The sequence below is a fragment of the Grus americana genome, chromosome 29 (genome assembly GCF_028858705.1).
Source record: "Grus americana isolate bGruAme1 chromosome 29, bGruAme1.mat, whole genome shotgun sequence".
In the NCBI taxonomy this organism is placed as follows: domain Eukaryota; kingdom Metazoa; phylum Chordata; class Aves; order Gruiformes; family Gruidae; genus Grus; species Grus americana.
In genome coordinates, this window is record NC_072880.1 from 976,325 (window position 1) to 1,002,739 (window position 26,415).

General features: G+C 60.5%; 1 protein-coding gene across 4 annotated transcripts in view; it reads left to right on the plus strand.

The window, feature by feature from the left end:
* Positions 1 to 26,415, plus strand: part of MEF2D (myocyte enhancer factor 2D) — a 126,888-nt gene that overhangs the window by 15,186 nt on the left and 85,287 nt on the right. For all 4 annotated transcript variants that reach the window (XR_008574383.1, XR_008574384.1, XM_054806495.1 and 1 more), the window contains exon 2: positions 10,930 to 10,999. The gene's annotated coding sequence lies outside the window, so the exon portion shown is untranslated. The remainder of the gene's footprint in view (positions 1 to 10,929; positions 11,000 to 26,415) is intronic.

A 26,415-nucleotide genomic window follows, 5' to 3' on the forward strand; every position in this document is an offset into this window, starting at 1 on the left:
ATGAAAACCATTGTGGCAAGCGAGAGGGTTCTTGGCTTTTCTTTTCCCCCTCCAAAAAAAAAAAAAAAAAATTAGGTGGGATTTTTATCTTCCCTGGTTTTTGTTTTGGTCTAGAAATGTGGCTCAGAAGAGGAGCTTGGTGGCTAAAAAATTGCTGCCTGTTTTAGCGCTTTCCTGTCCAGCCTCCTCTTTGCTGGAAGGTCTCGCGGGCACGTACGTTAACGCGTCCTCGTCTGCGTCTACGCGCGTGGGGTCCCCGGGAGAAGGGAGGTGACTCCTCTGACATTGCCCAGCGAACGCAAATGAACCAGGCTCTAAAACCGCTCGAGAGCGTTTGCTGGCATTTCAAGTTTAACGCGCGTTTATTTGCCCGCAGGTTGTGGGGTATCTCTGCGGGTCGTGCTTTTTGGCGGTGGCCGGGGCGCGAGGGTGCGGTGAGGGGGCTCGTGGCATCGCTTGGCTATAGGAGTACGGGGTGTCCGCGGGGAACCCTAAACGCTCAGGTTCTCCATGTAGCGCCCAGTGCCTTTGGTTCTTGCTGCGTTTATTGGCACGTTATCTTGTGCCGACGCTCAGCCTGGGCCGGAGCAGCGGCGGGTCCCGTTCGCCCCGTGGGGCTTCTGTCCTGCACCAGAGCACGTAGGAATCGGGGAGCGGCGGGAGCCGTGATTCACGTTGGCTTTTCATCCTTCCAGAAAAGGGGAATAGCAATGTCTGGGAGTGCTGGATCACCCGCCTTGGGTGATCGCAGCCTTTCGGGGGTGCTCCCAACCGTGGGGCTCAGCCGGGGCCGTGTCGCCCCGCTCCCCGCCTCTGGGAAGGTAGAACTTTTCCAAACGCCTCTCTCCCCTTTTCCTGTGCCTATAATTAGCCCTGGCTCCCCGCCACCATATACTGTACGATCCTGGAAAGAGGTCATGGCTTTGCTGAAATTCTTGGGAACGGAGCTGCCTTTGCAGCTGGGAAAGCGGTGCAATTTCCAAGCAGATAAGAAATAGGACAAATGCAACTCTTTTTTTTTTTTTTTTTTTGGTCCCCCCCCCCCGTAATTTATGGGCTCTAGGCATGGCATCCGACGGTCTCCTCCCCGCTCCAGCTCTCTTCTTGCTTAGGGGAATGGATGAGTCCGTCTGGATCGGCAAAGAGGGTTAAACCAGCTCCTGCCAGCCGCTGCGGGGGGGGCGAGGAGACCCCCTTCTTCTCCTGAGCTCCCGCGTCTTGTTTGTCCCTTCTCCTGCATCCCATCCGAGGTCTTGCCCAGGGCTGGAGAAGGAAACAAACCCCGTTCCTGAGTGTTTGTGGTCCTACTTCCCATTTTTGGGAATTTCCCAGGAGCGGGGTGTGGGGGGGGTCCCTTTGCAACCTGGAAAGCATCGTCTCCAGCCGGGTGAGGAATAGGACCCTGTTTTTCTCCCGCAAAGGGGCAAAGCAAACGGGAGCAGAGGGGTCTGCTGGGGCTGGGCTTTCCTGCCTCCAAACCCTCCCGTGAAAACTGGTGAAAAACTCAAAGCGAAAAGAGTATTTTTAAAATCGAAAACTCCCCTCCTCGTAACAGAGACAGAAATACAGCAAAATCCCCTGTTAAGAAGTTTCCCAAAGCTCTGCTATTGTTTCTCTACCCCTGTACAGTAATTCTCAGAAAAAGTCAGGATAAATAAGACCAAAAAGGATAGGGACGGAGAGCAAGGGCTCGCGTTGCCATCCCAGGACTCCACACGAGCTGCCTGCCCCCGGCAGCATCCCGCCACCGAGCTGATCTTCCCTTTCCAATGGAGAGATTAGCTAAAAAAAAAAAAAAAAATCACGAGATTAAAAAGCAGAACGCTTTCCATTTGTTTTAATTGGCTCCTAGGCCAGAGAGCTGCTTCTCTTCCCTCCCTTTTAAATCTGACCACTGTGATTTTCACTTTAAATTACAGGACTGTGGGGCTGGGGTTTGAAGGGGGAAAAGCACCGGGGATGCCGAGGTCCGTGACGCTGCTGCCGGGTCTCCTTTTGCAGCACCAAGAGTTTTTCTGGCAATTGCAAGACCTGATAACCCCCCCTTTTTTTTAATCTTTTTTTTTTTGCGTTTGTCGGTGCCAGCAGGTTCATACAGGGCGTTGCATTTGGGATTTTCCAAGGGTCAGCGGGGGGGGTGGGATCCATCAGAGGGAGGTGCCGGGAGGTGATGCTTGCACCGGCCGCGGCTGTTTCATTGCCCCACGGGGGGACCGAGTCATTCGGGGAGCGGCAGGACAGTTTCCTACGGATTTGTGCCGCTCGGTTGACTGGTTAACCAAATTACACAGAAATCTTCTTTTCTCTCTGTAGGTGCCTATAAAATCCCCCTTCTGCTTTCCCCTCGCAGCGGCGTACGTGGGGGGCAGTGTGGGAGTTGCTGACGACGGCACCGAATGTGCAAGTGTTTCTCTGCACCTCGCTGGAGAGAAATTTTTTTTTTTTTTTTTTTTTTTTAAAAAAAGGGGAGGGGATCTGAAGTTTGGGGAGTAGGCGCCCTCCCCGCAGAGATTCGCTGAGGATGCGAGGGGTTTTGGGGCTCGAACCTGTGGATTCGGGTAACCCTCGGGCTGATTTTATTCTCTGGCTTTGGGGTTTTCCCCCGCTGGGTTTTCGGAGGCTGCCGGTGGCAGAGGTTCGCTCCGTCGGGATGCGGCTCCCCTTTTTCCGGATGCAACCCCAGCTTTGCCGCCGGCGTGGAGCCGCGCTCGGCCACCGGATCAACGCTTTGCCTTTTGGCCCCAGGATTTTGCACGAAGGGTCGGGGTTTGCACGCCGCCTCGGGGGCGAACCCCCTTTTCGCTTTTTCGAGGACCATCGGTCCTGGCTCCTGCTCGCGTCGCGGTTGCGCCGACCGGTTTTCCGGCCCCTTGCAGGGGTTTCGTCTGGACGCGACGGTGGGTGCTGGTGTCGGTGCCGTCGCCGGCGGGCTGGGTGCTGGGGGAGCGAGGCGAGGAGGGGTTGTTGAAAGGTGCTGGGTGCCTGGGGGGCGGCGGCAGCCCCGGCCAGGGCTGGTTTAGCTCAGGACACACAGGAGGGTCTGTAGCACAACCCAGAATTAAATGCAAATCTCCAAAGCGTCCCGTGTTCGACCACAAAACCATCTCTCCTCTGCACAAGAAAGGCCTTTTTCTTTCTTGTTTGCAAGTTGCCCTTATAAGCAGGTTTAAAAAAAGCTCTCGGCTTCCAGCAAGGGCCACGAAGCTGGGCTGGGATTTTCTGGCACGCTGGCGGTCGCCGGTCCCCGGGGTGGGGGACAGCAGCGAGGGGCACGCGGAGGTTCGCCTGGTCCCTCCTCCCTCTGCATTTGTGACCGTGTTTGCACGGGGTTTTGGGGGGCCGGCCGGCAGCCCCTCTCCCGGAAAAGCCTTCTGCCACCCCAGTGTGTCACCTCATCGCGGCCGGGAGGTGACTTAGGACCTGCCACTGTTTGTCAGGGCGGGGAGGCGGATGGGATGGAGGTTTTGGACTTGGGCGAACGTGTTTGTTTGGTTTCCATGGGGAGGGGACGGGTTGAGCCGCCGGCGGCTGCCCGAGCTGCCCGGGGAGGCCGCGGCGATGTAAAACGTCCCTGGGGCCGGCGGCTGCTGACTCAGGCGACAGCAGAGCATGGCGGTGAGGGGCCCGGGCTTTGCTCTTAATTATGATGATTTTCTCCCGTCCTCCCTCCCGCCCGGCTCCGGCGCACGCTGGCGCGCAGCCCCGGCTCGCCACACCTCGCCCGGTGGCCCTGGAGTTTGGACCTGCCGCGGCTGGGGCTGTGCCGGGCGGCCGGCCTCGACACCGGCGGGCACGGGGGGGCACCCAGCCTGGCCGCGTTCCGGGGCTCAGGGAGGGGGCAAGTGCTGCATCGACCTGGGCGAGCTCCCCCGGGGACCGGCCCACGGCGCGGTTGCTCCCAAACGGAGGGGTGAGGGGAGCTGGCACCCACTTGGCAGGACCTCGAGTGCTTTGCCCGGGCCGGGCGCACGCGCGGCAACTCCTGGTGCCGTCTGCGAACCTTTCGTGCGGGTCTGTGGTGGCACCGTGAACACGCGAGCCCTGCCTGGCACGGGGCCGTGGCGGTGACCGGGCTGGCGCGGATGCGTGTTCAAGCGTGTTGACGCGTGCACGGATGCGTGCGCCGGCGTGTTGGGATGGGGTTGCGGATGGGGTGCCTTCCGACATCACCCACCTGGTCCTTACAGCCGCTGCCCCAGCGCTCCCCCAGACCTGCCGCCCTCCAGAGACAGCGGTGGGTGCCAACGCGCGTGTCGAAGAACCAAACTCGGTGTTGATTTTCCTCCGGCTCCGCTCCCGTCGTCCGCGGGCGGTTGCATCAGTTAGCGGCCGCGGAGCGTCGGTGATAAACTACCGGTGTACGTCGGCGTGCACGCCGGCAGGATTTGCATCCCCCCCCCCGCCCGCCGTGTCTCATGTGGGGTTTTACATGGATGCGAAGCGGCTGCGAAGCAGTGGCAGAGGATCCGACCCCGCCGTGTAGGGAAAGGAGAGCGTGGCTCGGAAGACGAGCGAGAATTGGATCCGTGGTGTTTGGGGGGAGCCAGCACTGGACAGGAGGGGGGGGATAGGGGAGTCGGGAGGGCTTAGGGGGACTCTGGGGGGCAAAATGGCTGATGGTGCCTCCTCTGCCTTGGAAATGCCAGCAGGAGCTGGAATTGCAAACCCGGAGTAGCTGTCGCTGCTGCTGCAAAGCCTCGTGCCTCGCTGGAGCAGCGCTGGGGCCTTCCCTGCCGTGCCCCGGCAGGGGATCCAAAGGGCGGGGGGGGGCACCCGCAGCCCCTCTTGGCACCTCCGGGATGGGTTTACGTGTGCGCCGTCCTGGGCCGCCGTGAAATCGGGTAAAATTAGTTAAGGACAGCAAGCAGGAGCTGCTCCGGTCAAATGTGGCGGCGGCCGGTCGTGCCCGTACCCTGCTCACGGGCCTGTCCCTGCAGGGGAACGTGCCGACGCCGGCGGTGGGGTTAACCGTTGGGCCCCGGGGCCGGTGCCAGCAGGTGGCAATGTGGCCCGAAGCATTGGTTGCCTTGCCGGGGCGAGAGCTGGGTGCTTGGCACCCACGTCTTGGCACCCCCCAGTTCTCATGGGAGCCCCTGCAATGCCCTTGGGTGTTTGGGGGGTTGGTTTGGACTCGGGGTCCTCCTGGTGCTGGTGGGCGAGCAGGATGGGAGGCGAAGGGAGGCGAGGGGGTTGCCTAGGGGGAGGTAATCGGGATTTGGGCAGGGGGGATGTTTGTGTTTCCAGCTCTGCTCTTTGCTTCCCCTCTCCGTGCCTCAGTTTCCCTGCCCTGGGAGGGGCAGGAGGTAGGACCACCCCGCGCAGGCAGCTGTGGGTCCTGCTGGTCGGCGCTCGGCCGATGCGTGGGGACGTCCCGCGGCAGTGTCAGCCCCTGGACGAGCTCTTGGAGAGGGGGGGATGTGCAAAACCAGGCCCTGCCCAGGTGTAGGCACCTGAGGGGAGTTTCTGCTCCTGCCAGATGTGCTGGGTGCAAGGAGACGGGTGGCCCAGCTGCGCAGAGAGGGCAGAAGCAGGGTGGGCGCCGCGAGCCTCGCGCCCCTGCGTCCGTCCCTCGTCCCACGCTTCCCCCGCGCCCCCCACCATCCCTTGGTCACCAGTGTGGCACGGTGCGCGGCGTTGCTCCGAAACGCGTGCCGGTCCCCAGCCCTCCTGCACCTCCCGGCCGCCCCCGCCCGCCTGCCCGCGTCCAAACAGCTGGAGGTTTCGGTTCTGCATCTCCCCTGCCCAAGGGGGAACTCAGGCGGCGAGAGTGAAACTCGGCGGCTCCAACGGTCGCACACGCGCACCGCCACCCCCGGCACCCCCTCCGCGTCCCCAAGTCCTGGCAGGGCTGGCGGCCGCTGTCGCAACACCTGTGGCGGCAGCTGTGCCGCGTGCTCGGCCGCCATAACCTTTCCTGGAGCACGGCTCGGCGGGGACAGAGAGCAGCCGTCCGGCACCCGTCCAGGGGCTGGATTTGGGGAGGGGACCTCCGTGAGGTGACCTGGAGGAGCGGGAAAGCGAACCCCCCGCCCCCCTGCGATTCCCACCCTGCCTCGAGCCGGCGGCACCTTCAACCCATCCCCGTGCAAGTGTCGGTGCTCCGGTGGTGGCGACACCTTCTCCACGGCGTGGACGCGTCCTCGGCATGGCCGACGTGCCATCGCTGTTGTTGCTCAGCCCTGCACCGTCGTGCCGGGCAGCCGAGCATCTCGTGATGCTGGAGGTGGATTTGTCCCCCCCTGGCTCCCACCTCCCGTCTCCCTTCTGGCAGCCCGTGGCCGCGCTGGCGGCGTGACTCCGGTGCAGGATCCGGCGCAATGGGCGGGTGGGAGCCGCGGTTTCTCGCTGTGTTTAACCTCCAGCCCGGAGTGGGATCCCTCCCAGTTTGTCCCATCCCACCTCTTGCTGGCAAGCCATAGGAAACCCAAATGTAAAAGACTCATCAGGCCTAATTAAGCCCTGGGGATGTTCCCCGTGGCTGGTGCAAACTGGAGGCCAGGCCATGGCTCAGATGCTTTGATTTCGCGGGCTGGAGAAATGGAGAAAGTCTTTTATTTTTTCCTTTTTTTTCGCTTTTTTTTGCTTTTTTTTCTTTTTTTTTTTCTTATTTTTCTTTCTTTTTTCCTTTCTTTTTCTTTTTTTTTCTTCTTTTTTTCCTTTTTTTTTTCTTCTTTTTTTCCTTTTTTTTTTTGCTACCACCAAGTCTGATCCTTGCTGTTTCCAGGACCCCCTGAGACCGATGTGGCACAACCCCGGGAACCGGGGTCTGGTGTTACCCCGCTTTGGGGTGAGGAGGGTCCAGAGGAGCAGCGAGCCGGGTTGGGAGCCTGGGTGGGGGGAAAGTTTAGGTTTGGTATCCAAATGTTTGCGGCCCCGAGCCCGTTGCTAGAGGAAACATGAAAAAAGGGGAAGGAGAGATTGCGGTCGGCTGCTCTTCCCCTCCGCAATCTGCGCCTCCCTCTTGGGCCCTTCGGCTCCGCTTCGGCCCGGAGCGGATGGTTTCTCCCCGTCCATCCCCCCCTTCTCCCCTCGACTTTCCCCTCTGCCGTGTGCTCGGACGTCCCCGTGGCAGTGACCCTGCGAGGTACCCCGGGGACGCCGGTACCCTGAGCCGAGCCGGCTGCGGCAAGGCTTTCCTTTGCCGTGGTAGCGAGGCGAGCTCAGGCCGGCGGCTTAATTGGCTGGTGATTGATCTAATAACGGGGCTGGGAGCTTGTTGGAGTGATTTAGCACCCTCCGGCCTCCTGCCTGCGGCGAGGATGGGTTTTGCCTGAGACCCTTCCTCCGCTGGCTCAAGGGGATTATTTATTTCGGGGTATTACATATATATATACGATGTGGTTGGGGGTATGTGTATAGATACAGAGAGGGTGTATAAATTTGTGGGGATGTATATGTGAGGGTATATGTATTTGGGGGTGTATATCTGTATACAGGGATTTATTTATTTATTTAGGGGTATTAGCAAAGACTGGCTGTGGCACAGGGGCTGCCGAGCATCATATCCAGGGTAGTCACCGGGATCCTTCCCTGCGCATCCTCAGGGATCCTTCCGTGCAGGTTGGAGCAGCTCCCCCGGCCACCCACGGCAGGTTGCATCAGCCCAACTCCATCAGTTAAAAAACTGGGGGTCCCAGGAGGTTTCCCCCCCCATGTCAGGGAGGTTTTCCTGCTGCTCTCGGGGCAGATCCCACCCCAAGGCATTTTAAAGGTTTGTTGCTGGGCGAAACTGAAGCTTCGGTTTTCAAACAGGAACAATTTTACTGTCTGCTCAGCATTTCTGTCTGAAAGCTGGACAAAAAAAATTGTCTTTCCCCCTTTTCCTCCCCTTCTTTTTTTTCACTTAGAAAGGGGAATTCACTTGCTTTTGCTGCCTCCATCCCTCCCCTAAATGATTTCCCCCCCCCCTCGAGCTTATAAATAACAGAAAACATGATACTTTTCCCCTTTTCTGGGCAGCATTTCTCTCTTTTAAACAAAAAGGCTCCGAACACAGGCGGTGCCGGGGGGGTGAGACCTGGGGGCTGTGCAGGGTCCCTCGGGGCTGCCGGTGGCATGGCTCAGCCCCAACCTTTCGCCCGGTCCTGGTCTCAACCGTGACGCAGTGGGTCGGACGGTGACCTTTTGAAATACCCTAGAATCCAGAGTTTCTGGGAGCCGTGCCAGGATGCTCGCCCACCGGCAGCACCGGCGGGTGGGGGCTTTGCTCCTTTGCACCAGCTCGAAATGCTGCAAAATGAGGACTGGGGGTTCACTGGGGTTTACTGGTGCTGGATGTTACCGCCGGGTCCGAAGGGCAGTGGCTTCTGCAGCTTGGCCGGGGCGTGAAGCAACCCTGGATCCGCGGGGCTGGAGAGGATCGGGCCCTTGAGCTCGCGGTTGTGCGCGCCGTGGTCTCTGGACCGTCTCCCGGTGTGTGCCGCGCGGCCCCATCTCAGAGGCTGATCCGGAGCTGGGTGACGCTGGGTCGTGCCCCTGTGCAGGGGGGTGTCGGGCTCCGTTCGAGCTCCCTGCTGGGCTCAATCCCCCGAGACGGATCCCGTCCCCCCTGGGTTTCCCACCTCGCTCTGCCGGCGTGGCTCGGCAAAGGCATTGCCATTAGCCGTCACGATCTGGGGACGGCGACACGGGCGAGGGCTGCGTGGAGTTGGGTGTTGTGCCACGGTCATCGTCGTAACAGCCCGGTCGGCTCTGGGGGCCGGGGGCGTAGGCTGCTGCGAGTAACCGGCCAGGGGTATTACTGCCGTCGGCGCGGGGGTCTGCGTAAGTGGCGCCTGGCACGGCTGTACCGGCTGTCCCGTGGTGGTGGCACCGTGGGCTCTGGGTTCAGGCAGGCTGCGAGCAGGGATCCTGCAGCCCGCGGGATGCTCCTGGCTTGTCTACCGCCATCCCCCACCGAGGGGGCACAGCTGGGTGTACAGACATAGGAGGTCTCGCTTGGCCGCGTGTCCCCCGCTGCGTCCCGATGGGATGGTGGAGCTGGTGCCGGGCACCCCCCCGGGGCAGGTGGGGGTTCAGCTGCCCGGAGCAGAGCCAGCCCCGGGCCACGTGTTGGCACATCCTCCGCCCAGCCCAGCCCGCGGTCCCCGGTCCCCGCGCCGGGGCGGTGGCAGGGAGTGTGGGTGCTCTGCCAGCAGCCCTGCAAAAGACGCTGCGATGCTGAGACCAGCAAGAGCTGCCAGTACACCGAGGGGGGGGGCTCAGGACCCTGTCGAGAGTCCCTTTGCGTTAAACACCAGGGACGCCCTCCGTGGCGCGGGTGCCAATCTCAAGCAGCCCCTTGGTGCAAGTCCTGCTCGCGCTAACGTCTCCATCCCTCAGAGCCGGCCCCGTCGCTGTGGGTTACACCTGGGTTCGCGCTGATGACGGGGGGTCCCGGTGCGGTGGGGGTTGTTGTTTGCAGAGGAGCAGCCCCTGACCCCCCGGGTTGGCAGCTGGGATAAGGCAGAAAGCGGAAGCGTGGGTAACGCCGTCCCTCGTCCCGGCCGGGAGTGTGGCACTTGCAAGGTGACGCTTCTTCTGTGGGTGTCCTCATCCCCATGTGGGATGCTCTTTTTTATTAAGGGAAATAAAGGGGGGGTCCTGGGGCGGGGGCAGCGGTTTGACCTGGGCATTAATGGGTGCAACCCCCCATCCTTGTCCCCGCTGCTCTCTCCCATCGTTGAGGTGATGGAGCCAGACTCGTCCGTCTGTCCTGACGCTGGGAAACCCCGTGACCGGTCCCCTCCGCAGGACGCCAGCCCGCGTGGCACGAGGTTTGGTGCTCTTGGGAGGCTGGAAAGCCACTTGTACCCCAACTGTTTTGGGGCGTCGTGGCGTGGCTTTCCCTCTGTGCCGTTCCTCGGGGGCGAGGGGTAGGTGCAGCCCCGGCCGGAGCCACGCGCTCCTCGCTGGGGCTTTGTTCAGGCTGAATTTTGTAATGTCAGGAAATGAGCTGGCCGTGGGAGGGGAGGCAGCCGGGGAGAGGAAGGCTGGTTTTGTGGTTGAAGCGGAGGATGAGGACGCCGGAAAGCCGAGCACAATTCCTCGCTGTGTTGCAGGCACCGGGGGTGAGGCTGTAGCTCGGCTTCGGGAGCGGGAGCTCGCGGCGCGTTTGGAGAGCCGGGTGCTGACCTCCATGCCTCAGTTTCCCTTTCGTTCAGCGGGAAAAAGCGCTGTTCCTCTCGCTCGCGGGAAGCGTGCCGTCAGGGGGGCACTGGCCCACGCCGGACGGTGACGGACACCGGTAGATGAATGACCGGCGCGAGGCTGGCTGAAACCGCCGCGCTTTGCCCTGCGGATCGCCTCCCATCTCGGAGTGGCGAGCGAGATGAATTTAGCAGCCGCGTTTCCTTGCGGGCCGCGGCGTTTTGTTCTCGGTGAGGGTCGCTTCGGGCTGCGCTCCCTGGGAGAAGGCGTCCGAGCGCGCAGGTCGGTGCTTTTCCCTGCGGGGCGCGTGCGAGGGTCTTCAAAGTTCACTTGAAACCGTGGACGACTCGCTGCTGGCCCCGCTGCCGGGCTGGATATGGTCCCCTCGTTAACGATAATTTTTGCTTTATGGTTTCTTTCATTCCCGAGCTCTTTTTAGTTCCTTTTCCTCCTGGTCTCTCTCTTGCTCCTTTTTCCCACCTTTCTTTTGCGGTCCCGCTGGTTCCCGTATCTCACCCCTACCTCCCGGCTCCAGGATGCTCTCTGCATTTCATAGGATCGCGGCTCCTGGTTGCCTTGCAGGAGCCCGGCAAGGTCCCAGCCGGCCTCCGCGACCCTTGGCAGTGACGCTCAGGATCGGGGCGGTGTGGGAGGGCACCCGTCCCGGCCAGGGCTGCCGCGGCGGGGACCGGGAGCCTTTCACCGTCCCCCTTGGCCGGCGGTGCTCAGCCGGGGTGTGCGGGGAGCCCCGTCCTTGCCTCCGTCCCCTCAGACTGACGGCTGCTCGCTTTTTCTCTGCAGTTTGATTGAGGAGCGGTGGCCGCAGCTCATCCTCTGGCAGGAGCAGAAGATGCAGGACTCTGCGTAGCAGGTAGGGAGGAAATCCCAACTTTTGCTCTCTCGTTGCCTTCCCCCTTGAGTTTGCTCCTCAGGGTCCGTGCATCTGCCCCGCTCCGGGCTGGGGGCGAGGAGGGGAACCCCGTGAAGGTCACCCCGGCTGGATGCAGCTCGGGGGCTCAGACTCCCAAATTGGTGCAGGATTTGACCCTACAGCTCTGCTCCGGTGGCAGGAGGAGCAACGGGTCGTGGTGCTGGCAGGGAGCTCCCTGCCCGGCTGCGCACCCCTCTCTTGCTGCGGGTGCAAGGGGGTCCTGGTGAGCGGGACCGGGCGGCAGAGCTGCTGTGGGACGGGGAGGTGGTACCCGCTCGAGGTCCACCCAACGGCGGGTGCCACCATGGTTCTCCAACACCCGTCTTCCCCTTCGTTTCGCTGCCTGGTGCGGCTCTGCCGGATCCCGCCCACGGCACGGATTTGGGGCTCCATGGTTTGGGGTTTTTGTGTGGTTTTTTTTTAAAAAACGGGGGTGTCGGCACAAAGAAGGCTTTTCCTGCCCTGGTTTCTCCCTGGGTGGATGAGGCTTGTGGCCAAGCCCACTATTATTTTGTCCCTTGCGTTCCCCAGAAATACGGTGCCGTTGGGAGAGGGTCCTGTGTCCAGGTTTTCTCCCTTCTCGACCTTCTTTGCCAGTTTATTGCCGTTACGGTAAATGCTTGCGTCTCCCGAGGTTGTGGTAGAGACGACACCGTGGGCCCGTTTTATGAGGGCTCTACGGTTTCGTGTAATGTATCTTCCGTACCTGATATTGAAATTAGTAACAGGAAAGATTTTAAAAATAATCTGACCCCAGCTCCTGAAAGGAGGGGACTCTCTCGTCGCCGCTTAGCGAGCGGTTTTGCTGGGTTTGAGATGGCTTTTTAGTGCCGGAGAGGGGCAGGTGATTTATTTGGAGGCTCGGTGCTGGGAGATGGGGACAGCATTCGCCGTTCCCTCCGCAAGGTCAGGTCCAAGGGCTTCACCTTGCCGTCGGTTAGGCTGATGGAAACCCGGAGCAGCTCCTTGCATCAAGGGTGAAAGCGGTGGAAGGGCCCCGCCGGATCTCGGTGATGCTCGGTTTGTGCCGGCGATGGGCCGTGGCGTGCCGGAGGGGACAGGAGCCGGGAAGGTTCGGCCGGGTCTGTCCTGCTGCAGTTCGGCTGAGCGCGGTGCCGTGGCAGAACGTCGGGTGCTGGTACGGGACCGGCTCTGCTCCGCTTGCTTCGGGCACAACTAAATAACAGCCGAGGGGCACGCTTTTTAGTGTGGGGAATAATGAAACGGAGCAGGGGAAGGATGGGGCTGTCTGCTGCGGGGTGCGCTGGAGCTCAGGGCTGGGAGAGGAGGGCAGGACCCCGCACGGCTCCCGAGCATCGCGCTCCCGATGCTCTGTGCACGTCCCGTCCCCCCGGCTGGGGTGCTGGCGGGCGGTGGCAGGTTCCTTCTAGAATTACCCGCGTTGTCCCCCAAATTGCTGCTTGCGGCAGGACGCTCGGCTCCACTGACTCCGTGCTGCCCGGTTACAACAGCTCCTTATTTTTTTAGGCTCACACCAATTCTAATTTTTGGGTCAGCAGCGTCCTCCCGCAAAGCCCCGTGCTGCCGCTGGCGCGGGCACAGAGTTTTGAGCAGGGGAGGAGCGGTTCCGCGATCTCTGCAACTGCGGGACTGCTCACTCCGAGGAGCGGTGCATCGAGTCGGGCGTCTCGGGGAGGAGGATTTCGAAAAACATCTCTGGGGGCTGCTCTGAAACTCGTCCCCCCTTCGCTCTGCGAGCGACAGGAGCCGAGCAATTAGAAGAGCGATATCCACCCTGCCTCGGAAGCGCGCAACAACCAGCACCGGGCGATTTAATCCCGACGAAGCCACGTCCTCGCGACGCGCAGCGTCGCTGCCCGCCATCAATAGGCATTTTGTCTTCCCGGGGCCGGCCCCGTTTGAGGCGCACCGGGAAAACCTCTCTCTGCCCAACTGCATCTGCCGCAGAAAACTCTTCTAGGGCCCGTGACCTTAATTGAATTGACTCTTTCATGTCCTGAAGTCGGTCGTATCGTCTCGCCGCGGCCACGCTCGGTAAATCACGTGAGCGTTACCGCCTGCGCAAGCTGCAGGGTCCGTGCCAACCTGCTTCTCTCTCCATGAGATTTTTGCAGCCCGAGGCTGATTTCCAGCTGCTTGGGAAGAGCCCTTGGGTGGCCGGGTCGGCTCCGCTGCTGTCTGAGGTCTCGCGTCGTCGTGTTCTCTCGGAGGTTTAACGCTGCTGCACGCTTGACCTTGCAACTCCTGGGCTCCCGCCGTGCTCTAGGCGCGAGCGTGCCGCCTCGCACCGAGCTGTTTGCGTCCGTCGGGATCCTCCCTGCCTCCGGGGAGAGCTCGGAAAAACTCGTCGGTGGGCTCACCAAAAATCCCGGTTTTTGCCCCTTTCCGACTTGGGAAGAGGTGGGATCCTGGGTTTGGTAAAGCGATGGTTTCCTGCTGTCCGCGCGGCTGCTGAAACGCGATCGTGCTGCTGGAGGTCACCTTTTAACTCCCCGCGGAGCCGGGTGGCCTTTCGTGGTCCGGACTCTGCCCTGCGCTTTGGTTTCCTGAGCTCATCCGCTATTTTGCTACCAACGGGCGGGGGGGGGGAAAAAAACCCCATCTTCAAAGCTCTTTTTCCCTTGGGGAAAAGTCAACTTGGTCAGAAACGGCTGCGCAGAAATGTCGTCTAACCGCGCCGACCCCGCAGCCAGGCTTGTCCTCCCCGGGGGTCCCACCGTGCCCGCGGGGTCCGTCCGCGTCCCGCCGTGTCCCCGCGTTTGGGACGGCGGAAGCGGCGATCCCGGGGGGTTCTTTCGACAGCTGCTCGCGAGCGATCGGCGCTGGCCGCTCCCTTCCCCCCCCCTCCCGCCCCATCCCCGCACGCTTCACCACCTCCTCCTGCCTTCACATCTGCCCTTTAGACGCCGCCGCCGCGTGCCCCGGCGCTCCCCACACGAGATTTTGGGGGGAATCGGGGCCGGGGGGGGGGGGGGCCGGCCGGCCGTGACGGCCGCTCGGGGTGGCAACGGCGTGGGGACGGCGGCTCCATCCCGTACGCTTCCTCCCGGCCGCCAGCGCGCAGCAGACGTGGAGAAGGACGCAGCCACCCTGGCTCCTGTAAGTACCTCTCACTCTTTCCACTGGAGAGTTAAAATTAGCAACTTCTTTTTTTAAAACAGGCGTTGCTTTAAACCTTGCCAGCCCAACTGGGTTTCCTTTTATTCCCCCCCGTCCCGCCGCCCCCGGCTCCTTTTCTCTTGATTTTTTTTTAATTTTGTTGTTATTGTCGAACGTATGCGTGCGTTTTTCTCCTCCCCCCCCCTTTTTTTTTTTGTTTTTAAATTTTAAAAATTATTTTTCCTCCCTCTTTTCATTTCTTCCTTTTTTTAAACACCGGTGACGCTGCAGTGTCGGTACGGAGTTTGGAGCCAAATAAACAGCCCCGGCACACCCCCACCCCGATCGCCTTACAGAGCCCGGTGCCGGAGCCCAGCGCCGAATTTAGAGCCCTTATCTATTGTCAGCCTCCGCGGTCGCTGCTGCTCTGCCGGGGGGGGGTTGTTTGCCCCAGACCCCCTTTTTGCTCCTGATACAGACCTTCGATGTGAGTGTGCCTCTAATTATTATTTTTATTTTTTTTCCCCCCCCTCTCCTTTGTGTTCGTGCTAAAGCACAAAAAGTGCCCGTAAATCAGGACCCGTCGCTTTTTATCCGGGGCTGCGTGGGCAGGGAGGGAGAGGGGGGGGTTCCAGGCGGTGGGGAGAGTTCCCATCTCGGGAGGATAAGCTGCGTGGAGAGGGGGGGAAACTGAGGCACGGAAGGAGGACGTGGCTGACCGACGGGGAGCGCGCAAATTGGGATTTCCTCCTCTTAAAATAAAAACAAATATAGACGAGCAAAGAAAACGCAGCGAGCGGGGGCTCGGACGCAGGATTGGTGCCCAGGGGATAAAATCCGGCCCTTGGGGGAAGCTCTCACCCGCGGTCCCCCGCGGCAGGGACGGTGCCGGGGATCGGCGAGGGCGGAGGGTGTCGCGGCAGGCGTGGTGCCGCAGCCGGAGCTCTGCTACGCCGGGACGCAGCTGGCGGTTGGAGGTGACCGTCCCAGCCCGGATCTGCGAAAGCAAACAGGAAGGCGAGCGGGGAGCAGCCCACCTTATTTACTCGGGCTCAGAGGTTGTTTATTGTGGTTCCTCTGAGGTTGGTACCGGGGTTTTTTAACACCTTCCCGCTCGGTGCCGTTTCCTTTTGGCCAGGGCCGGGTGCTCGGCGCGGCAGGAGCTCGCGGCTCGCGCGGGGAGGTGAGCTGGGTCCCACGCGCCTCTCCACCCCAGCATCGGGCGATGGTGGGAGCGTGGCGCCGGGGCTCTCCTGTTCCTTCTCCTCCCGTAACTATTTCATCAATGGCTGGTTTGCTCTAGAGAGCGGCCCGCCCAGTCCCGCACGAGGGATGGATGTCGGGCCGGCACCAGCACTGGGCTTGGCTCATCCCAGAAAAAGCTTTTTCCATCTCAATTTTTTTTTTTTCTTTTTTTCCCCCCAGGGTTTTTTACACTGTTACTGCTTTAGAGTTAATAACGCTGATAATCTTAATATCCACTTCTGTGAAAATTAAGGTGCAAAACCCGTAGGAAAGAAGGCGGCATCCTTCAGAAGTGCTTTTAGTGTTTCCCTGATGCATGCTGCCCTGGCTCGGATGCTCGCGAAGGGCTTTTACGCAACCGGGGCTGGAGGATAAACTTTGCTCTTTGGGTTAAACCCAACCCTTTAAACATCGCTGGGGGTGGCCGAAGCGGGTCTTCTCTTCCGCTCCACTCGGGGGATCCTGTCGCAACGGGGTCGGCCCCATTTGGGGACAAAATTTGGGGCCACGGGTCCGGTCCCCGCTGCAGGGACTCAAATTTCTGCTTTCGAAACCGGACGGTGTCCGGCGGTACTGCCCTGGGCAGCGATGGGAGCAAGGCTGGCTGCAAAGCCCTTTCCTCCTCCTCCTCCTCCTCCTGCATCTCTTTTGGGCAAACAATTGATTTGGGCAGTGATTTATTCACTTATTTATTTATTTGATTTTTGATTTTTTATATCCCCACCGTCAAGCCAAAAATTTTGACTGAAATATTTTCATTTCTACCCACAAACTCACGCCTTCTGCAAACCACGCTTTCTCTCTCACCCCCTTTGCAAGTCTGCAGGGGAAAAAAAAAAAAAAAAAAGCCTTATTTGGGATTTTTTCCCAATATTTTCACTTTTCCAAGAGGAATCACAACTAGTGTTTATTTGTGACACTCCTGCACTCGTGACGGCCCCCGAGCTCTCGCCTGTCCTCGGGGTCCGTCTGTGCTAGAGGAGCATCCCAGCAGCTTCCCAGCCGTCCCTCTGGAAACCCGGGCTGGGACCCTCATCCGAGCGCTTGGCTTCAACCGCGGCCACGTGCTGGCGGTGCTCCGGCACGGGAGCTCGGAGGGTGCCAGACCTGGGATGTAGCGGCGCCTCTGGAAAGTGCAAAATTTTGGCGTTTTCCTGGAGTGGCTGAGCACACCCGTCACTCTCCTGAGCGTCACCCCCACGGTTTGCTGGGGTGTCCGAGGTGGGCACCCCCAAAACCCAGGGCTGGCCGAAATCACCGCCCCTCCAACACGTGGCTCTTGGTGCAGCCGTGGAGAAGGAATCGGCTGGTCCAGGACCGTGGCAGGGGACCTCCCCCCCACCCCCCCAAATCCTCCCTGCTAAAACACAAGCTTTGGGTGAGTAAAAAAAAAAAAACCCAACCTTTTAAACCAGAATAATTTTCCCCACTATTCCTGGAGGATGCGTCCCGGGATGGGGTCTGGATGGTTCCTGGGAACCATCACCCAGCGGGTCTGGCTGGAGCTGCCGGCACTGGCCGTCGGCGTAGGCAGACTGCGCCTTGGCTTGATTTCGGTGGCCCGGCCCGTGCCGGGGAGCGGGGAGGACGGGGTTGTGCGCCTGTGTCTAGAATGTGCGTCTTGTGAGTGAGCGGCAACAGCTGAGCGCCAGCTGTCTCGCCGTATTTCGGCCGCCTGACGAGCCGGGGCCGGATCCTCACCCACCCGCCTTGCCGGCTCGCGGGTGAGGATCCGGCCCCGTCCCTCGTCAGCCTTTTGCCTAGAGACGTGCGTCCGTGCCGGCGGCTGATGAGCCGGGGGAGTGGGGCCGCATCTCGTCCCGGCAGACGGCAAAGCCTCGGTGGCGCGGCGAGCATCCCCCAGCAGCCCTGAGTCATGCCGGGGACGAGGGACCTTGAGCTGGTTTGTGTCCCCCCACCCCGGATTTGGCTGCAGCAGCTCTGGGTGCCCCACGGTCCCCGGGGTGCTCCGGCGGTGCCGTGCCTGGGCTCCAGATCCCCTGGGAGCGCCGGTGCCAGCGGCAGATGCGGCGGCTGATGCAACGTTATTCGGGTGCCGGGTTGGAGCCACCACATTTTCAAGGCGGCGCAGGGGAAGAGGAAGTTAAACCTGGTTTTGCTGTGTGGCATCTCATCCCGGTTCCTCCTGCTCGCTTAGAGCCAGTCCGGTTTGGGTTTGGCGGTGGCCGGACCCCGGTCCGTGCCTCTCGGTGGGCTTTGGTGTCACCTTGTCCTCTCCTGGCACTTGGGCTGCCGCTCTCGTGGCCAATGGACGGCTCTTTCTGCTCGGTTCCTCGTGCCCGGGGCTTCGGTCTCTGCGAATTGTGGTGCTGATATAGTCCCAAATAATTAATGCTGTTTGTGGACCTTTGTTTGCTTATTAAAAAAACGAGCGGTGTCCAGCGGTAAGCTGTTAGATGGCAGCGTGCTCCGAGTGCGAGCCTGGGGCTGTGGAGCAAAGTTGGGGTTTGGGGTGGGAACGGTGGGGGTGCGTACAGATGGACGGGCAGCTCCACCTCTGAGAAAAGCAGACGGCCAGGACGCCAGTTTTTGTGGTTTGGTTTCCAGGTTGGAAGTGCCAGGGGCTGGTGGGAGCTGTGGTGGTTGAATCCGAGCACTGGGATGGAGGCAGGAGCCTGGTCCTGCCCGTTCCTGGTGGTGTTGTCCAGACCTTTCCATCTCTCCAAGGCACTCTGGCGAGCTCTGCTCCAGCGTCACCCTCCTGGTATTCGCGTTGCCACATCAGTGACAAAATTCAGCTCCTTTGCTTCTTATCCTTCTTCTCGTGGTCAAGTGGAGCTGGTGCCCACCATCCCCTTCCCAACCAGCTCCTCTGCACCCCAGCCGCGTGCTGGACCCCGCAGCCCCTGGGGAGCCCGGTGGTCCCTTCCGGGGAGCTTCGGATGTGTAAACCCTGACCGAGAGCGTGGGATGGGGCAACGCAGGAGCAACATCTGCTTCTATGTTGCCTTCGCGTCTCTGGATCCGATGGATGTCCCGGCTGCTTTGGGCATGGATGCAGTTAGCAGTTGACAGATGCAAATAAAATCAGCAGCCCCGTGACTTTTGGCATTGCTGCTGTTACTCACCAGTGCTTGGGGGTGGAAAAAAACCAAAAAAAACCGAAAAACAAGTGGGTTTGGGAGGCCACTTTGAAAGATCTTGGTGGCCCTTGGGGAAGGGTTGAGCCTTTGGGAATGGCGCTGCTGGGGTCCTGCGCCGGGAGGGAGGATCGTGCTCGAGGGCTGAGCTCTGGGATGGCGCTGGGGATCTCCGGCCCCTCGGCAGCCCTGGCTCCCAGGCTGAGCCCATACTTTGGGTGCCGGAGGGTCTGCAGAGCTGCTCTCGGGTGTCTCTTCCTGGGTGGGGATGGGGTGCAGGGTCCCCGGCTGTGTTGCTGGGGTGGGGACGGAGATTTGTGCCACGCCGCCCTTGGGCGAAGGGAAGGTGACTGCAGGATGCCCTGGGCTGGCTGCGGAGGATGCATCCCCAATCCCATCCCGTTGACGCGGGAGGGAAGAGGAGTGTTTCCCCCGGGACGGTTCCTCTCTCTGCCGTGTCCCGTGGCGCTGCCGTGGGTTTCCATTGCTCTCGCGGAGGACCCGGAGGAGCAGTTGGGTCTCATGGAGTTTCCCCTGGGTAAAACCCACCGCAGGGAGAGAGTTGTCCCCTCTGCTACCGAGGGAAATCCCGTCCCCTTGCATGGAGAGCCCCTAAATTCCCTGCAGCGAGGGTTTCGCCCCCCTCACCCTGCTGAGCTGCCCCTGGGGACGTTCCCATGTCCGGTGGTGGGATCCTGCCCCCCACGCCGGAGCTGAAGGCGACGCTTGTGCCCCTTTGGCACGTTGTGTTTTGGGACCTGCGAGTCATTGACGTCCTTCTGATGACCGTAGCGAGGGTGCTGGCAGCGGGGACCTTGCTGGGCTGCACTGGGGGACAGACGCACCCCGGGGTGCACACTCGGAGTGGGGGGGGGGTGCCTGAGGAAGCAGGGTGCGATGTTGGGGTCCGGGTGCTGGCGATGCAGGGAGCTTCGGCTGCCCCCACCCCAGGTTTGCATCTTGCCGTACAGTTTCACATTTGAGAGAAGAAAAAAAAAGAAAAACCCAAACGAAAAAAACCCCAACCTCAAAGCGAAACATTGCTGCTGTTGGGTGCTGAGGCTTTTCCTGGGCTTGAACCCCCCCACTCTGGGCTGGAGGAGGCAGCTCGGTGGGGAGCAGGGCTGGATGGCCCCCAAAACTGTAGCCACGTCCTCCCCCTCTGTCCCCTCCTTTTCCTCCCTGTGGCCTCAGTGCAGGCAAAAGTTCCTCCCGCGGGTCTGGTTTGGGGTTGAGAGCTGCTTCAGCTCCCCACCGGCACGGGGACGACTTTGACAGCCTCCTGATTTACGAACGCAGGATCCGACCCCAAATTCAGCTCGCTCGCCTTCTCGCTCTTTTTTTTTTTTTTTTTTTTTAATGAGTCAACCTCTCATCTGTCATATTAAACCTCCTCATTACCAGGTATCTAAATTTTGCTCTGACAATAGTGACAGGGGAAGCTGCGATATCATTGCCACGGCATGGGGCTACGGGGAGCTGGCAGGTGGTTATTTCATGCCCTGCAGGGAGCCGTGGGGGTGGGCGACGGAGCCGGATAATGGGCTCTCGCTTCCCTTCATTTAGAAAACCCTACTTAGTGCAGAGGGGAAAATTACTCCTGGTCTCCAGCTCTGGAGCTGGTGATGGATAAAGGACAGGAGGGAAGGGGAAGAGCTTCGTGTGGTCCGGCTGCTCCTCCCTGGGGATGGAGGGTGGATTGGGGATGGGGGATGGAGGGGGATGGGGATGGAGGGGGATGGGGATGGGGATGGGGATGGGGATGGATGGGGATGGGGATGGATGGGGATGGAGGATGGAGGGGGATGGGGATGGGGATGGATGGGGATGGGAATGGAGGGGGATGGGGATGGGATGGGGATGGGGATGGGGATGGATGGGGAAGGAGGTGGAGGATGGATGGGGATGGGGATGGGAATGAGGATGGAGATGGAGGATGGAGATGGAGGATGGATGGGGATGAGGATGGAGATGGGGATGGAGATGGAGGATGGGGATGGAGATGGAGGATGGATGGGGATGGGGATGAGGATGGAGGTGGATGGGGATGGGGATGGATGGGGATGGGGATGGAGGGGGATGGGGATGGAGGGGGATGGGGATGGAGGTGGATGGGGATGGGGGTGGCACAGGGCTGCCCTGTGCAAGCTGTTGGTTCCAGCTGGGAAAGGGGATGCTCTGCCTGCAGCGGTGTGCCGGGGCTCGCTGAGCTGCCCAGGAGACCGCAGCCAGGCTCGGGGTGACGGGTGACCCCTGCTGCGAGGATGCGACCTCCAAGGTCGCGGGGCTTTTCTGGCGGCTGTGTCAGCCTTTGCGCGTTGCTGTTCCCAGGGTGCTTTAAAGGTCGCTTTAGCAAGGGGCTGTCCGACCCCTCTGATTTAACGCGGTGCCGCGCGGCGGCGCATCCCCACCGGTCCCTCCCTGCGGCATCACCCTCTGCTGCCCTGGGAAACCGCGCGGCGTGAGGGGCTGCGGGTCCCCACTTGCCCCCGTCCCGTGGGCTTTTTCCCCCGGAGGCCGTGTCCTCGCCCTGGCACGGGGTGACGACGGTTCCCTGGTCGACTTTTGGCCAGTGCCGAGCGGGGCCGTGGGCTTGCCGGTGACCTTGCCCGGGGCTCCTGGCCAGCCTCCTTCCCCTGCCAGCTGCCCCGCGTCCCCTCCAGCCTCCGCTGGCTCTGGCCGCGCCGGCGGCATGGGGAAGGTGCCCGGCCGTGCCTGCCGTCACCCGGCCTTTGCGGCACCCATCCCCAGCACGGGACGTGATGTGATGGCATCCCTGGCTAGCCACAGCATGGGGTGAAACGGTGGGATTTGGGGTGCAGGGGACCAGGGCGCCTGGTCTGGGTGCTGCTGCGGTGCCTCCGGTCCCTGCGCCAGTGTTGGGGCTGTCACCCTTGTCTGGTGGGTGTCGTCTGGATCCACACTGGTGCAAAGAGGTGCACGAGCTGCAGGGCAAGAGAAAATCGACCCCGGTTTAATAATTTCCCCAAAATCCTTTCTTTCACCCCGCCTTGCACAGGCAAATGCCAGTCCTCCGGCATCATTTAAAGGCTGTGCTTTTTTTTTTTTTTTTTTTTTTCTTTTTCCCCCAGACTCTGCCGGTCTTGGCACGGCGCGTGGTTTTGTTACAGCTCAGCAGAGCTGGCTGCGCCGTTGGCATCTGCTTTTCTCCAGAGAGCGCCTGAATCTGGGTCAGGAATATATGTGTCTTTTTCAAATTCCCTGGGGGCTCGATCGAATCCAACCTCGCTTCTGCTCTCCTCAGCCTCCCGAGGTTCGTACCTGCAGCCGGCGGGACGGATCCTGCGCAGGCAGGAGGACCCGAGCCGCTGGTTTTGTCGCCGATCCTGGGGAAATCGGGACCCTCCCGCGGGCGTGGGGCGCGCGGGCGGGATTGCGGCTCGGCGTTGGATTTGCACCTGCCGGGCGAGCAGGATTCGGCCCTGGGGAGGGTTTGGCCGAGCAGAGCCCTGCAGCTTTGTTTCCGAGCAGGAGGTTTGCTCCGGAGCCGTGTTTCGGCCGCCTTCCTCTCCCCCTCCCCCTGCCTGCATCTGGAGGCTCGACACAGGAACCCAGATAGCATCATCCTGAAACCAGAATAGAAGCTTTGGAGGAGACTTCAGCATGTTTGTGTGGTTTTGATCTCGGTTTATAGATAAAGAGGTGCTAAACAATGCTAAGCTGGCGAGTTGGAGTCCTTCACGGGGGTGTGCAGCGGGACCGGGGAAGCGCAGGCACCTGCCCCTCGCTGCCCGCTGCGATGCCGGGGACATCCCCGCGTGGACGCGTCTCCCCTTCGCTGCATCCTCCTGGGGCAAGGGGGGTGGGGGGGGGCTGGGGCTGCTCCTGCCCCCGTCCCGCAGCAAAGCCGGTTCGGTCCGTCAGCGGGCGCTCGCTGGCGGGGAGGTGGCAAGCGCCGCGCCGATGGCTTTGCAGGATGGGGAAAAAGCACCGTTCGTGTGAATATAGGCGCTGGATTTTAGGGAAGGGGGAGGGTTTTCCCCCCTCTGCAGAGGAGAAGGAAGCTGGTCCTGCAGATCCAGAAACCGCTGAGAAGGAAACTAAAAGTCCTTGGTGGCAGTGTGGAGGATACGTTAAAAAAACAACAATTAAGTCACAAAAGGCAGGCCTGGCCGTCAGCGAGAAAGGAAGCAGGAAGGAAGAACTGCAGTTAAACAGTCGGGTTCAAGAGGTGACTCGAGCTAAATCCATATCCTTAAGGGATGGAAGTCCAGCCCTGTCCACGGGCGGGGAAGCGGCTGTGTCGGTTTGTGCCGGTGCAAGACCCGGGAGCCTCCGGCCGAGGCTTGGGCACCTCGGCTGCGGTTTGCTGTTTGATTTGCGATTGCTTTTGAGGCTCTTTTGCAGCGGGCGGAGAGTCCGAGCTTTGCGCGGGTGCTGCCGGGCTGCTCCTCGTGGCACCGCATCCGCGTCGCGCCTCGACTCAACCGCTTTTCTTGGTAAAAGCTGCAAGTTTGCAGCGGGGAGCGTTGCAGCAGGGTGTGGGGGCTGCTCTCGCCACCTCTGAAGCGTCGCCGCCGCCACCTCCGGAGCATCAGCGGTCCCTCCCTCCGCTCGACCCTGTTCCCCCTGCGCCCTTACCCCAGCACGGGGCAGCGAAAGGCTCGGCAGCGGCTCGGCGCGCCGGCGGCACGGTGGGTGTAAACCGCTTCCCATGGCGGGCTGAGCTCGCAGGCTGGTTTGCAGCGCGGCAGCGTTTCCCCGGCGTGGGCTCTCTCCTGCCGTGGGCAGAGAGATGGGACAAATCCTGCGCCTTCTAACCCGCGCGCCCGCCGGTTGCACGCTGAAGCTCTCTCGCGGTGACCCACCTTGCCCGGAGATGCTCTATGATGGGAGAAGGTGTCCATGCAGCACATTAGCGCGGTCGTTTCTGTATGCGGATAAACCCCGAAACGTCGGTCCCGCTGGGCTGGGTTCGGTGAATTCAGTCCCGTCGGGTGCCCTGTTCCCCGAGGGAGGATGCCCGGTGCGGGGGGACCCCTCGCCCCGCTGCGTTCGGACCCGTTACTCTCAGCCGGCCCCTTGGCTTGATGGAACTGAGGAAGGCCAGAGCCATCTTGGGGAGGAATCCTGCAGATCCTGGGGAGAGGGTGGCTTTGTCCTGCAGGGAGGGCGGGCGGGCAGAGCGGGCTGCTGGGTTGGGCTGTGCTCCTCCGTACCCGTCTCCTGCTTTTCTCCCTTCAATTTGGGACGTTCTTTGCCGTTATCAGGCATCCCCCCCATTCGTCTCCTCCCTAAGATGAGCCCTGTCGGTCCTTTCAGCATCTTTGCAGGACAGCATTTTTCTTCTTTTCCTTTTTCCTACCTTCCCCCCCCCCCCCCCCCAACTTCCCAAGCGTCCCTTGAAGCCGCTTTTCCAGCCAAGGACGTCGCTGTGGCTCTGGCCCCGGCTTTGGGGGATGGAGATGGGGAAAACATCCCTCGAACCGGTGCCACGACGAACCCGTTCAAATTTTGCCGTCGCTCGTAACGCTGGCTCTACCGTGGATTTTTGCACGCGTTGGATCGGGGAGCGCGGTGCCGCACGTGAGCGCGGGCGCGGGGGGGGGAAAGCAAGGCCGTGCAGAGCTCGAAAGGAGAATACATTTTTGGAAAGGATGCATTTATTTGCCTTTATTTATCTTCCTAAAGCTTTTGGATTCGTCTTTTTGATCTTTCCTTTGCAGCTGCGCAGCCAACGTTTGGTTTATTTAAGCTGACGTCGTGCCGCGAGCGCGAGGCTTTACAAGGTGGGGTTTTAAGGACGGACGGCTTAACAGCATCGCCTTCGAGAGGAGCGGCCGTGTCAGGGCTAACTTTAGTAAGGAGGCAACTAAAAAGGGGGGGGGGTGTGATAAAAGTATATTAAAAATAGCAAATGGCCATAGAAAGCGGACGTGAGATTCGAAGTGCCCCTACTCGTGCCGAGAGAAATATGGGGCTATTTAGTAGGAATGGAAAAGTGACAAACGATGGAGCGGTGCGCAGAACCCTGCCGCTCCTGCAATGCCAAGGTGAAACCACGTAGGAATAGGTAAAACAGATCAGAAATATGTGTAGTTGGTAAAAAAAAAAAAATCCAGAAGTAAAGACTTGGAAGAGAGATCAGCTCTCCTGCCGCCCCGGCTCCTGGAGCTGTGGATTCAGCACCCCCAAATTCCTTGTTTTGTAAAAACATCTCCCAGCTGAGATTCCTCTTTGCTTTTTTCTTTCTTCCCCCATTTGCAAAATGCTAACTCTGCTCCCTCACCCGTCTCTCCAATTTAAAGCAATTTACTTGGAGCCGGGTATGAATTACTCAGCACAGAGTTAACCAGCACCTGCTTGTAGTTAATTGGCATGTGTGTTAATTGCCGTGATAGTCATACTTGTGCAAGCGCGCGAGGGGGTGTAGGGCAGGAGGGAGGGATGCGGGCGCTAACGGGCTGCCTCCGTCCCAGCGCTTCTCGCCGCTTCCCCGCGGCGATGCCGAATTTCCCCTTTCCTGATCCTCGCCGAGGTTTCCGGGTGCTGAAGAGGGACGGGATGAGTTTTTGCCGGTGCCGTTCGCTCGGTGGAACGTCCGTGGTTTGCCTTACGGCAGGTTTGTAGGCATCCCCTTCGATGCCCTTGGACCCCCTGCGCCGCGGCGGTTCTTTCTCGCGGGGTGAGGCGGCTGAGATGCTCGGTGGTTGCGTGGAGATGGTCACCATGGAGACGGGTACCACTGGGGATGCTGGAATCGAAGCGGGGAGACTGCGGGTGCCTGGGGTGGCCCCGAGCCGCACCCCGTGATGTTTGAGCCGTCCTGAGCCCGGTTTAAGACGGCGCTGGGTCGCGTTTCGGGCAAGGCAGTCCACCTTACAGGGCTGCGGAGATTCTCTAGTGTCTCGTAAGAGCCGGGTTTAACCCAGCCGCCGGTGTTCGTGCGACTCGCTGGGGCGTCGCGGCTTGAGGATGTCGGTGCCTCATCCCAAATGGGATGGAAATGTCCCGCGGGCTCAGACGCCGTGAGGAGTGGGTGCCTTCTCATCCCGTGTGCACCACGGGATGGCGTGAGCCTTGTTTCCTCGGAAAAGCAGGCTAAGGAGGAAGAAGCTGCTGCCTCAGAAGGAAGAAAAGATGATTTAATGACTGCGGATATTACATTGAATAAACCCACCCAAGTTATTTAGGAGTTTAACTCCTTTTAAAAGAAGCCCTGTGCTCTGGGTGCTTGGCTATACGTACATGTAGGTGCTCCACCTGATCACGGAGGAGCGTCACGGGTGATCCCGATGCTTCGGGGTGGGCACTTAGGGAGCCAGAGGAATTTGCTGGTGAAGGATAGGGAGCTCCGAGGCGCTGGGTTTGGTGCACGGTGCAGAGTGGGAGCTTCTGGGATGGGTCCGAGCAGGCGGCGGCAGTGCCGGCGCAGGAGAGGGGGAGTCTCTCCGGGTTTCTTGCGCTTGCAGATGCTGATCAGAAACTCGAGCCTGTGGTCGGACTTTCTGAAACAGCCACCTGGGTAGGAAACCTGAAAATACCTGGGTTTAAAAATATGTTGGAAACTTCCCCCCCCCCCCAATCTAAAAACAAGTAAACCCACCCCAAAACCCCAAGTCCAACACCAGGACCATGAAGAGAAAAGGGAGGAGTTTTAAATCCCCTCCACAGGATGAGTTTGGAGGGCAGCAAACAGTGCCGTGCTTTTCTCCATCCCTCCTTTTGGTCCCATCCGAGGACCGCGCTCGCCGCGGGGTGTTTTCCTTCCCGCGTAGGGGAGAGGGACCAAGAGCATCACACCGCCAGTTCCTTTTCTCCCCACGATGACAAGCAAAAAAAAGATGTTGTTACGTTGCCTTTTTCCTGCGGGGGACTTTATCAAACGGCACAAGCAAACCCCGAGGCTAAGGACGATGGTCCTCATCCAGCCGGGGTGCTGAGGACCCGGGAGCTGGGATTTGAGAG